This window comes from Choloepus didactylus, chromosome 2, assembly GCF_015220235.1.
Source record: "Choloepus didactylus isolate mChoDid1 chromosome 2, mChoDid1.pri, whole genome shotgun sequence".
NCBI lineage: Eukaryota > Metazoa > Chordata > Mammalia > Pilosa > Megalonychidae > Choloepus > Choloepus didactylus.
This window is the reverse complement of record NC_051308.1, coordinates 205,253,492-205,263,488: the sequence shown is the minus strand read 5'-3', so window position 1 is coordinate 205,263,488 and position 9,997 is coordinate 205,253,492.

Sequence of the window (9,997 nt, the reverse complement as noted above, 5' to 3'; positions counted from 1 at the left end):
AGAAAGAGTATTCAAAGAAATTGTTGGGGAAAACTTCCCAAACCTTCTACACAATATAAATACACAAAGCATAAATGCCCAGAGAACTCCAAATAGAATAAATTCAAACAAACCCACTCCAAGACATATTCTGATCAGACTGTCAAATACTGAAGAGAAGGAGCAAGTTCTGAAAGCAGCAAGAGAAAAGCAATTTACGACATACAAAGGAAACAACATAAGACTAAGTAATGACTACTCAGCAGCCACCATGGAGGCGAGAAGGCAGTGGCATGACATTAAAATTCTGAGAGAGGAAAATTTCCAACCAAGAATACTTTATCCAGCACAACTCTCCTTCAAATTTGAGGGAGAGCTTCAATTTTTCACAGACAAACAAATGCTGAGAGAGTTGGCTAATAAAAGACCTGCACTACTTCAGATACTAAAGCGAGCCCTACCGACAGAGAAACAAAGAAATGAAAGAGAGATATAGAGACTTTTAACAGACATATATAGAATATTACATCCCAGGTCACTGGGACACACGTTCTTCACTAGTGATCACAGATCTTTCTCCAGAATGGACTGTATGCGGGGACATAAAAACAAGCCTCAATAAAATAAAAAATAAAAAAATGAATTTGTTCAAAGCACATTCTCTGACCACAATGGAATACAAATAGAAGTCAATAACCATCAGAGACTTGGAGAATTCACAAACACCTGAAAGATTAAAATGAGGGGGAGATGAAAACATTCCCAGACAATCAAAAGCTGAGGAACTTCATCACCAGTAGATCAGTCCTGAGTAGGCTGAAAGGAAGGGATACTAAACAATTGACTGAAACCACATGAAGAAATAAAGATTTCCAGTAAAGATCACATGGTAAATATAAAGACCATTACTACTGTATTGTTGATTTATAACTCCACTATTTACTTCCTACAGGATCTAAAATACATAAACTGTAATGATAAATCAGTGGTTTTGGACTCAATGTAAAATATGTAATTCTTGACAAGAACTACATAAAGGTGGGGAAATGGAGGAGTATAGGAACACAGTTTACGTGTCCTATTGAAGTTAAGTTGGTTTCAAAGAAAAACAAGATTGTTATAGATTTAAGAGGTTAATTTTAAGCCACATGGTAAACACAAAGAAAGTATCAAAGAATATGACCAAAGAGATGAAAAGTAGAGTAGGGGTTCCAAGAAGTGGGGGAAGGGGCAATGGGGAGTTAAGAAATGAGAGTAGGGATTTTGGTTTGGGGTGAAGGGAAACTTCTAGAAATGGATGGTCGGAAGGTGATAGCATTGCAACATTCTAAATGTGATTAATCCCACTAAGGGAATGCTAGGGAGGGGTGGGATAGGAAGATTTAGGCTATATGTATCTTTACACAATTGAAAAAAAAATAAGACCATCTAAATAGATGAAAATTAAATGCCAAGGATGATCCTGGAAGGGATCTGAGGTCGGAGGAGAGGAGGCTCAAAGGGACGCAGATGGGACACAAGAAAAAAAAATGGAAATACAGAATGTAAGCTTTGTATCAATGCTGAATTTCTTGAACTTCTTAGCTGCGTTTAATGAGATTGCATAAAATAATGTTCTTGTTCATGGGAAAGGTATATGTGAATTACATTGTTCGTTCAAAGATATGTGCAGCTTGCTCTCATATGTTCAGAAGACAGAGCAATAGATGATGGGTGTTAGGGAGGGAGAGAGGGAGGGAAAGAAAAAGACAGTGGTGTGACAGGATCTTAAAGGTGATGGATTGGGGTATCAGGGGAGGGGGGTCGGGGTATGATGGAATTCTATGTAGGGGGTTTGTACTGTTTTTACATCTGTTCCTGTAAGATTGAACTTATTTCAAAGTAAAATTTATTATTAATTAAAAAAAAAAGGCCATCTTTTCTCCACTGATTTCAGATGCCACTTTTTACACATGCTAAGTGCTTGTACATATTTGTGTCCATTTCTGGACTTTTTTTTTGTTCTATTGGTTTGTCTATTCTTGTGTTAGTACCATATTGTTTTAGTTATTGAGGCTTTGTATGTGTTCTATGTTCTTTTAATTATTGCTATGAAATAAATCACCAAATTTAGTGGCTTAAAACAACAATAATTGTTTTATTATATCTCATAGTCTGTGGGTCAGGAATTCAGAAAAGGCTTGGCTGGGTGGTTTTGGCTCTGAGTTTCTTACTCTCTTGTCATCAGCTGATGATGGACCTGGAACAGTGGTGGAGGGAGGCTTCTCCACGAGGTGTCTCTGCATGGCCTAGTTTAGGCTGGCTTTCCACAGGTGGTGGTGACAGGGAAGCTGGATTGCTTACCTGGCAGCTCGGGGCTGCAGTGCAAGTGTTTCCATTAGCAGGGTGAGCTGCCTCATCTTTACTGACCCAGCCTTGGACGTCACACAGCATCACTCTGCATTCTTCTGATCATAAGTAAGTCACAATCCCATTCAAATCCAAGGAGAGAAGACATGGCCCCACCGCTCGCTCGCTCAGTGGGACAAATGTCAACACCACAGGTGGAGGAACAGGTGGAACGGGAGATACTGTAGTGCGCAACTTTAGAAAATATAACCTGCCACATTTTACTTTCTGATGGGCTGAAATAGCCTTCAGTGACTTTCTCTTTCAGAGTTTTCCTGACTATTCTTACAAGAAGAAATAGCTTCTTAGAAACCTGATACCTCAGGTGAATTCACTCATAATCATATGTTAACCTTTTATCATTTTCATAAAGTACATTTAGTACTAATTATGGATAAGCTCCCACTGTCATATGTGATTTGACTCTGAAAATATGTTTGTTTTTTAAATTCAAACAGAAAGGACAAATTTTGTAATGCCTTTGGGAAACAGTCCGTATTAGTCAGGGTTCTCTAGGGAAACAGAACCAACAGGAGATATCTAGAAATATGAGATTTATAAAAGTGTCTCATGCAACTGTGGAGATGCACGAGTCCAATTCCGTAGGGCAGGCCGTGAGCTGGCAATTTCCGTGAAGGTCTTCAGTGAACTACCCAGGAGAGGCAGGCTGGCTGGCTGAAGAAGAAGCGAAAAGTTCTCTTTTCTACCTTAAAATTCTTCAACTGATTGGATTAAATCGAACTGATCTTATTCTCTTATTGTGGAGTTGATTGTAGATATAATCAGCCACAGATGCAATCAATTGACTGATGATTTAATAAACCAGTCCTCTGGTTTATTAACCAGCCACAAAATGTCCTCACAGTAACAGTTAAGCCTGTGCTTGCTTGACCAGACAACTGGGCACCATCACCTGGCCAAGTTGACACATGAACCTAACCATCACATGGTCCTTAAATAGATAAAAAGCCCTGCCCCTAATCCATATGGTAATGGATTAGAGTTGGGATTGTAGGAACTCATGTTTAGCTTAATACAAATACAGATAGTTACATATAAAACATTTTTATAGATATGGGTTGGTAAACACACATATATTTCCTTGTTCTTTCAGCTGGAAAGGCCTAGAAGCAGTGACATCCCAGTAGAAATGAGCATGCCTCACACCCAGATCTTGGTTTCTAATACCATTGCCCAGTAAAAAGAAACCAGGGCTCCTTGGAGAAATGGCTGATTCTAGAACTGAAGCAGGGAATATACAAGAAGAGTCTGGAGCATCTTATAGTTGCCACGAAGTAAGACATGCTAAAAACAAAATGATCAAACAAAACCCTACATAATGAAGTATGTCAAAGAGACACAGGAGCCAAGGAAAAGAGCTCTGAACAGCCAATGCTAGAACAATTTGAGCAACAAAATAAAGTGATAATGAATTATAACCCAAAGTATGAAATAAACATCCATTAGTCCATGGTGATATAAAGAAACAAATAAATAAATAAATGGGGAGGAGAGAGGCAAATCTCTCTAGCAGAAGAATTTCAAATAATTTAAGTAGATACTCCACCCTCAAGGAGGAGGAGCATAAATCCCCACCCCTTAAGTATGGACTGTGTTTGGTGACTTCCTTCCAGTGACTACAGTATGGAATGAGGGGGGAAAAGAGTAACTTTATGGTGGAGAAACCTAACAAACACTACCCCAGCCACATGATCAAGGCCAATACCAAGAGTGATAAGTCAGGTTGACAGTATGTACCCTTGATAGGGTGTGATGAACTTGGCACTTCACCTCTGTGATCTCCCTCCTAACCAGTCTAGTCATGGAAGAAACATCAGACAAATCCCAATAGGTGACATCCTACAAAGTACTTGACCAGTCCACCTCAAAATTGTTAAAGTTATCAAAAAATAAGGAAAGCCTGAGAAACTGGTCACAACCAAGAGGAGCCTAAGAAGACATGACAACTAAATGTAATGTGGTACCCTGGAAGGAGTCTTGGAACAGAAAAAGGTATTAGGTAAAAAGTAAGAAAATCTGAATAAACTATGGACTTTTAGCTAATAACAATGTATCAATATTGGTTCATTAATTGTGAATTATCTTCTCAATTTTTTTCTGTAAATCTAAAGCTGTTCTACAAACGTAAGTCTAAATACCACTAAATTCTACACTTAAAAATGGTTAAAATGGTAAGTTTTAAGTTATGCATATTTTTTGACAATAAAAAAATTTGTCTATAAAAAATAAAAGCACTGATCCCCTACACCCCATCCCCCTACAGCTCAGGAGAACAAGACTGTGGGCTGTGGCTGGAGGCAGGGCCAGCCATCACTTCATTGCCCCTCACCCTGGGACTGAGGAAGCCCAGCCAGGCACCGCCAGCCCCATCCCTGATGTCCCACAGTGTCAGGGAGAAAGGTTAGGTAGTCCCTGGATTTGAACCTGGGATGAGGGAAAGGAATATTTTCTCCAGGACCACTACCATCTAAAGTACAAACTAAGTGGGGTCTTGGCCAGCCAGCCCTCATCCCTCCAGAGTGAGCTCCCACCCCACCTCCTGCCCACTACCCATCATGGTCCACCACTCCCCATTTCCCCTCACTTTGTCCTCCACCCCCTCCCCAACCTACATTTCACAGAGGAGGGAGAATGGTAGAGGCCAGATGGAAGGTGGAGGCTGGTCCAACATGAACAAAAGCAGCCCCAGTCCCACATGAACATCCACACAGCAGTTCTCCCATGGCCTGGGCCCCCCTAGGTCAAGTTGGACACACATTGATTATGGAAGGCATGACAAAGGAGGCCAACACTATCACCTCACACCTCCACCATTTTAGAAGAGGCCTGTCCTTCCCATCACCACCCCAAGACAACTTGGAATCACTCTTTAGGAAAGACAGAATTCCATTTTGAGACAGTTTAAGAGTTGCTGTGTTACAGACCCTGTGCAGAGTGAACACAAGCAAAGAAGGCCTGGGTTGGAAATGCCTAGTACAGAGTCCATTTGCCACATGCTATCTATATGCCTGTCTATGTAGAGATACAGTGTGTTATGAATGGTGAGAAAAATAGGAGCATATTTTTATAGATGATCCTTCCAAACTCCTGCTGTACTCTCTCTTCACTTTCTTTCCCCTTAACCTGCAAACTCCCAAAGCCATGCCATAGACTCTTCATAACCCAAGTGCTATAACTCCCAAAACTTAAATTCAGACCTCAAACTCTGACTTCAGACATCTATCCTCCCAACCCTCTTTGTCTGTTACCCCATTGGACTAATGTTACTCAAAGTGCAGTCCATTACCCAGCACCAGTCCAAGCACTGTTAAAAAGAAACAAAAACTGAGAATAAGCATTCAGAAACTTTTATAGCAATTTGAAATTGCTGTGACATCCAAGCTCATGATCAGTGGGCTTGTACAGACCAGACTAGATGTTAAACAATTCACACAATAAGTGGCATGTGCCAATGATAGCATATTAGACATGCACAGTAGGACCACATATTGGTCAAAGTAATTTAAGAAGCTGCATTAGACTGCTCTTTTACCTCTCCTAGCTTCAGTCTTGAAACAGGGGTCTCTTGCTCCTCTCATAACCCAACTCAGGAGAAGAAGAAACCCTTCTCCTAGAGAAACACTTCAAAGTCCAGGCTTTACCCCCTACCCTCCTGGTTTCACTTCCTTCCCAAGCCAACCTGGATCACCAGATAGACCCTCTATGAACCAATGTTGTGCATCTGCACAAACAGTCTCAATCTGGAATGAATCCACTTCTGCCAATTGGGACTGAATTCTGTGGGAGGACCCACTATTTCTTGGGATGATTGAAATAGGGAATTCTCTACAAGGAAGACCCACTCCTTACCCATGCCTTTCCCTGTACAACAACACCAGCACATTTATTTTTGGTCAAATATTTATTGATAGCCACTTATTTGTAGACATGGTCCCTGCCTTTGAGAACTGTTAAAAAGATACAAAGACAAAAACTGAGACATTGGCCAAGCATTGCAAGGAAGCTGAAGTTTACATAAAGGAGAGTTACAGGGGGCCGTGAAAGTGTACCCCTCACCAATGAAGCACACACATGTTGTAGCTGGAAAATAGCTGGGCACCATGTGTATGTGTAATGGGGTGGTTGGTGGAGGGACGTGTAGTTATGTCTCCTCCTTCAAAATTGGAAAGGAAAAGACAGCTTTGGAATTTTTATCATTTTTCTTAGATTGGGTGATTATGAGCACATGCAGGAAAGAAAAGCAGTACAATCTGGGTTGTGCCTCGTTATGGCCAAATCAGCTCCTCAGATCGAAATGCAGTTCCCTAGGTCTCTGCAGTTGTTATTCTGGAACCTAGACCCTGAAAGGAAACACCACTCCAAATAAAACCCAACATGGATCAAAATGTCACTATGTGTGTCACTAAATCATACACACGGTCTCTAAGAGGAACCCCTGTAAGACATGGGGCTTGCGCAAAAAATAGGTTGGTTCCCATTCTTTGGGCAAATGCCTTGAGGCTTCAAGTTTCTGCCATAAAACGTTCTCTCTTCCATTTTAGCCTGTATATTCCAAGGCATGATGTTTGTCCTACTCGTGACTGTATCCTCAGGACACAGCACAGGGCCTGGCCTGTGGGAGAGGCTCAGTTAAATACAAGCCTGCATGGATGGAAACTTGTGACACTGGTTTCATTAATCTGGTCTTACAGAAGGACTACTTCTCCAAAAGAAGCAAGCCAAAGTCTACAGGTTGGCTATGAAAAACACACAACGGTTTTCATTATCACTCAAAAACAGTTTACACCATCAAGCAAATGCAGACCTGTTAAGCTCCACAGCCTGCTGTGGAGCACGAGAATGCCCTTAAGGGTCTTGTACAGTTCCAAAAACACACAAACGATAACTAATTCCATCAACTTTCCTTTTTACCTCCAACTAAGGGCTGCTTATGAGTATCCTTCTAAGTGAAGGTCACTAAAATTCAGCATTTGGAAACTAAAATTAGCATGTAGCGTTTGCTAAAAATTCTCTTCAGTGTTCCACTAGGAAGCCTGGCTGCTCTGAAACGCTTGGCAGTCCAGCATGTGCCCACTTGCAGACAGCTGGAATTCCCACTATTTGCAGGAAGGCGGCTTTGTTAGCAGTGAATTAGCAGCATTATATGGAGTTGGTTGTGCCGCTTTTCTTGCTTTTTTTATTAGGTTACGTTTAATTTAGCTTTATCATTATTAATTAAATTTGGTTTGGGTTTGGAGGCTAACTTTAAAATGTGTGGAACTGCATATTTGCATTAACATTATTTTTGGCCTTTAGTTGTCCAGTGACTGGTATGTTAAGAGATGAATTATGGTTTACTAATTCCTACTGAAAAGCAGATGTATATACAACCCACTGAAAAGTTGTTTATGCAGTGATATTTCATTTGAGACATGCTTTCTATAAACTGGTGCGATTTAAATTTCTTGTGACATAATCTTGGCAAATGTAAAACAAACACTTTTACACATATAGGACATTATTTTCTTGTTGTGTTTTATTTATCTACGGATCATTATTATTGAACTTTGTTTCCCAGTCAAAAGTGGGGTGAGCAGATAGGCCTGGAGTCTTTGCCTTAGTGTCAGGGACTCTCAAACTTCTCCATTCAGAGCGAACACCTGTGCCAATATCTGCATCATTTTCAAGAAGAACGGATGAGACCCAAGTGCTTTCCAGACATTTGCAAAATGACATCAGGCCCACCAGATTTTTCTCCCAAGAACCACACAAAAGTGTACCCTGATGTTCTAGTTTGCTAATGCTGCCAGAATGCAAAACACCAGAAATGGATTGGCTTTTATAAAAGGGGTTTTATTTGGTTACACAGTTACAGTCTTAAGGCCATAAAATGTCCAAGGTAACACATCAACAATCGGGTACCTTCACTGGAGGATGGCCAAGGGCGTCCGGAAAACCTCTGTTAGCTGGGGAGGCACGTGGCCAGCATCCACTCCAAGTTCTGGTTTCAAAATGGCTTTCTCCCAAGATGTTCCTCTCTAGGCTTCAGCTCCTCAAAAATGTCACTCTTAGTTGCTCTTGGGGCATTTGTTCTCTCTTAGCTTCTCCGGAGCAAAAGTCTGCTTTCAACAGCCATCTTCAAACTGTCTCTCATCTGCAGCTACTCTCTCAGCTTCTGTGCATTCTTCAAAGTGTCCCTCTTGGCTGTAGCTCCTCTTCAAAATGTCACAGCTGCACTGATTTCCTTCTGTTTGTCAGCTCATTTATATGGCTCCAGTGATTTAATTTAGACCCACCCTGAATGGGTGGGGTAACACCTGCATGGAAATTACCCGGTCAGAATCATCACCCACAGTTGGGTGGGGCGCATCTCCACGGAAACACTCAAAGAATTACAATCTAATCAACACTGATACATCTGCCCACACAAGATTACATCAAAGAAAATGGTGTTTTGAGGGACACAATACATTCAAACCAGCACACCTGCCTACAACTCTGCCAGGCAAACTGCCCAGCATCTTCCAGCTTCTTTCTTGTCTCGGATTCAAAGATCTTGGCACCAAGATAAACTGAAATGTAAGGCAACACTCATTTCACCCTGTCCCTACCCCATTCCCAGACTTGTCCAGAAGAAAGCACTTTGCAGCCCAGGCTTGGAATGGGGGAAACTGTGGGCCTCAGGAAGTAGGGGATCTTCCCTGGCCCCTTTTCATGCTGCTGCAGGAATCAAGGTCTCTCCTTGGACTTTTCAGGGACTTTCAGAGGAGCCCCAGACCCGAGCGAGCTCCACCAAGCTACAGGGGCCAGGTTTTCCCAGGAAAGTGAATTTGAGGCTCTGAGAAGACATCCCAGTCCCTGAGGGAAGGTTTGGATTTGCAGACCCAGGTCCCCACAGTGGGCACCAGGTCTCCTCCCAACCCCAGCCACTCCATTCCAGGCCAGAGGCACCACACAATTTCCCAGGGAGCCCAGCCATCCAACCTCTCGGAGACTCCTCCCTCTGCTCCCTGGAAGGACAGAGCCTGGTGGGCATTCCACATCTGTGGGTCATGTTCTATTCTAGGAACTGCCAGTGGTGGCGAGAAGTAGAGCAGTGAGAGATGAGTCTGGGCCCGATCCGGGGGGGCTTTGAAGGCTTTGCAGAGGGACTGGGACTGCTCCCAGGACTTTGTCAGCCCTCAAGAGTGAGTGCATCTCCCCAGGCAGATTTCCCTGGGTTTGCTGCAAGCAAATGAGATCAGGCAGATGCTGAGCCTCAGCCTTTGTAGTGGCTTGAACTTGTTAAGGCTCAAGCTGAGTGAGGGCTGCAAGTTCCAAAGACCCACGCCCCCTGTGTTCCCCTGGGTCTACTTAACATCTGCCCCTGAGGAAGGACCACAGGCATAGAGAAAGCAAGTACTGAGTCAGGAGTTCAAGTACCAGCCTCGCCATGACCTTAGAGGGCTGTGGTTCTCAGTTTTCCCACCTGTAAATGAGGGAGTTAGACAAGGCAGACTCGAAGGCCCTTTTTGCCCCGAGCCCGGGGTCCCTTCGAGAATGTACATCCTCAGCCCCAAGAGATCCTTGTGTTACATATGTGAACTGCCCCTAGGACACCCGCGTAACGGTCTGTGTCCTGGGGCACATA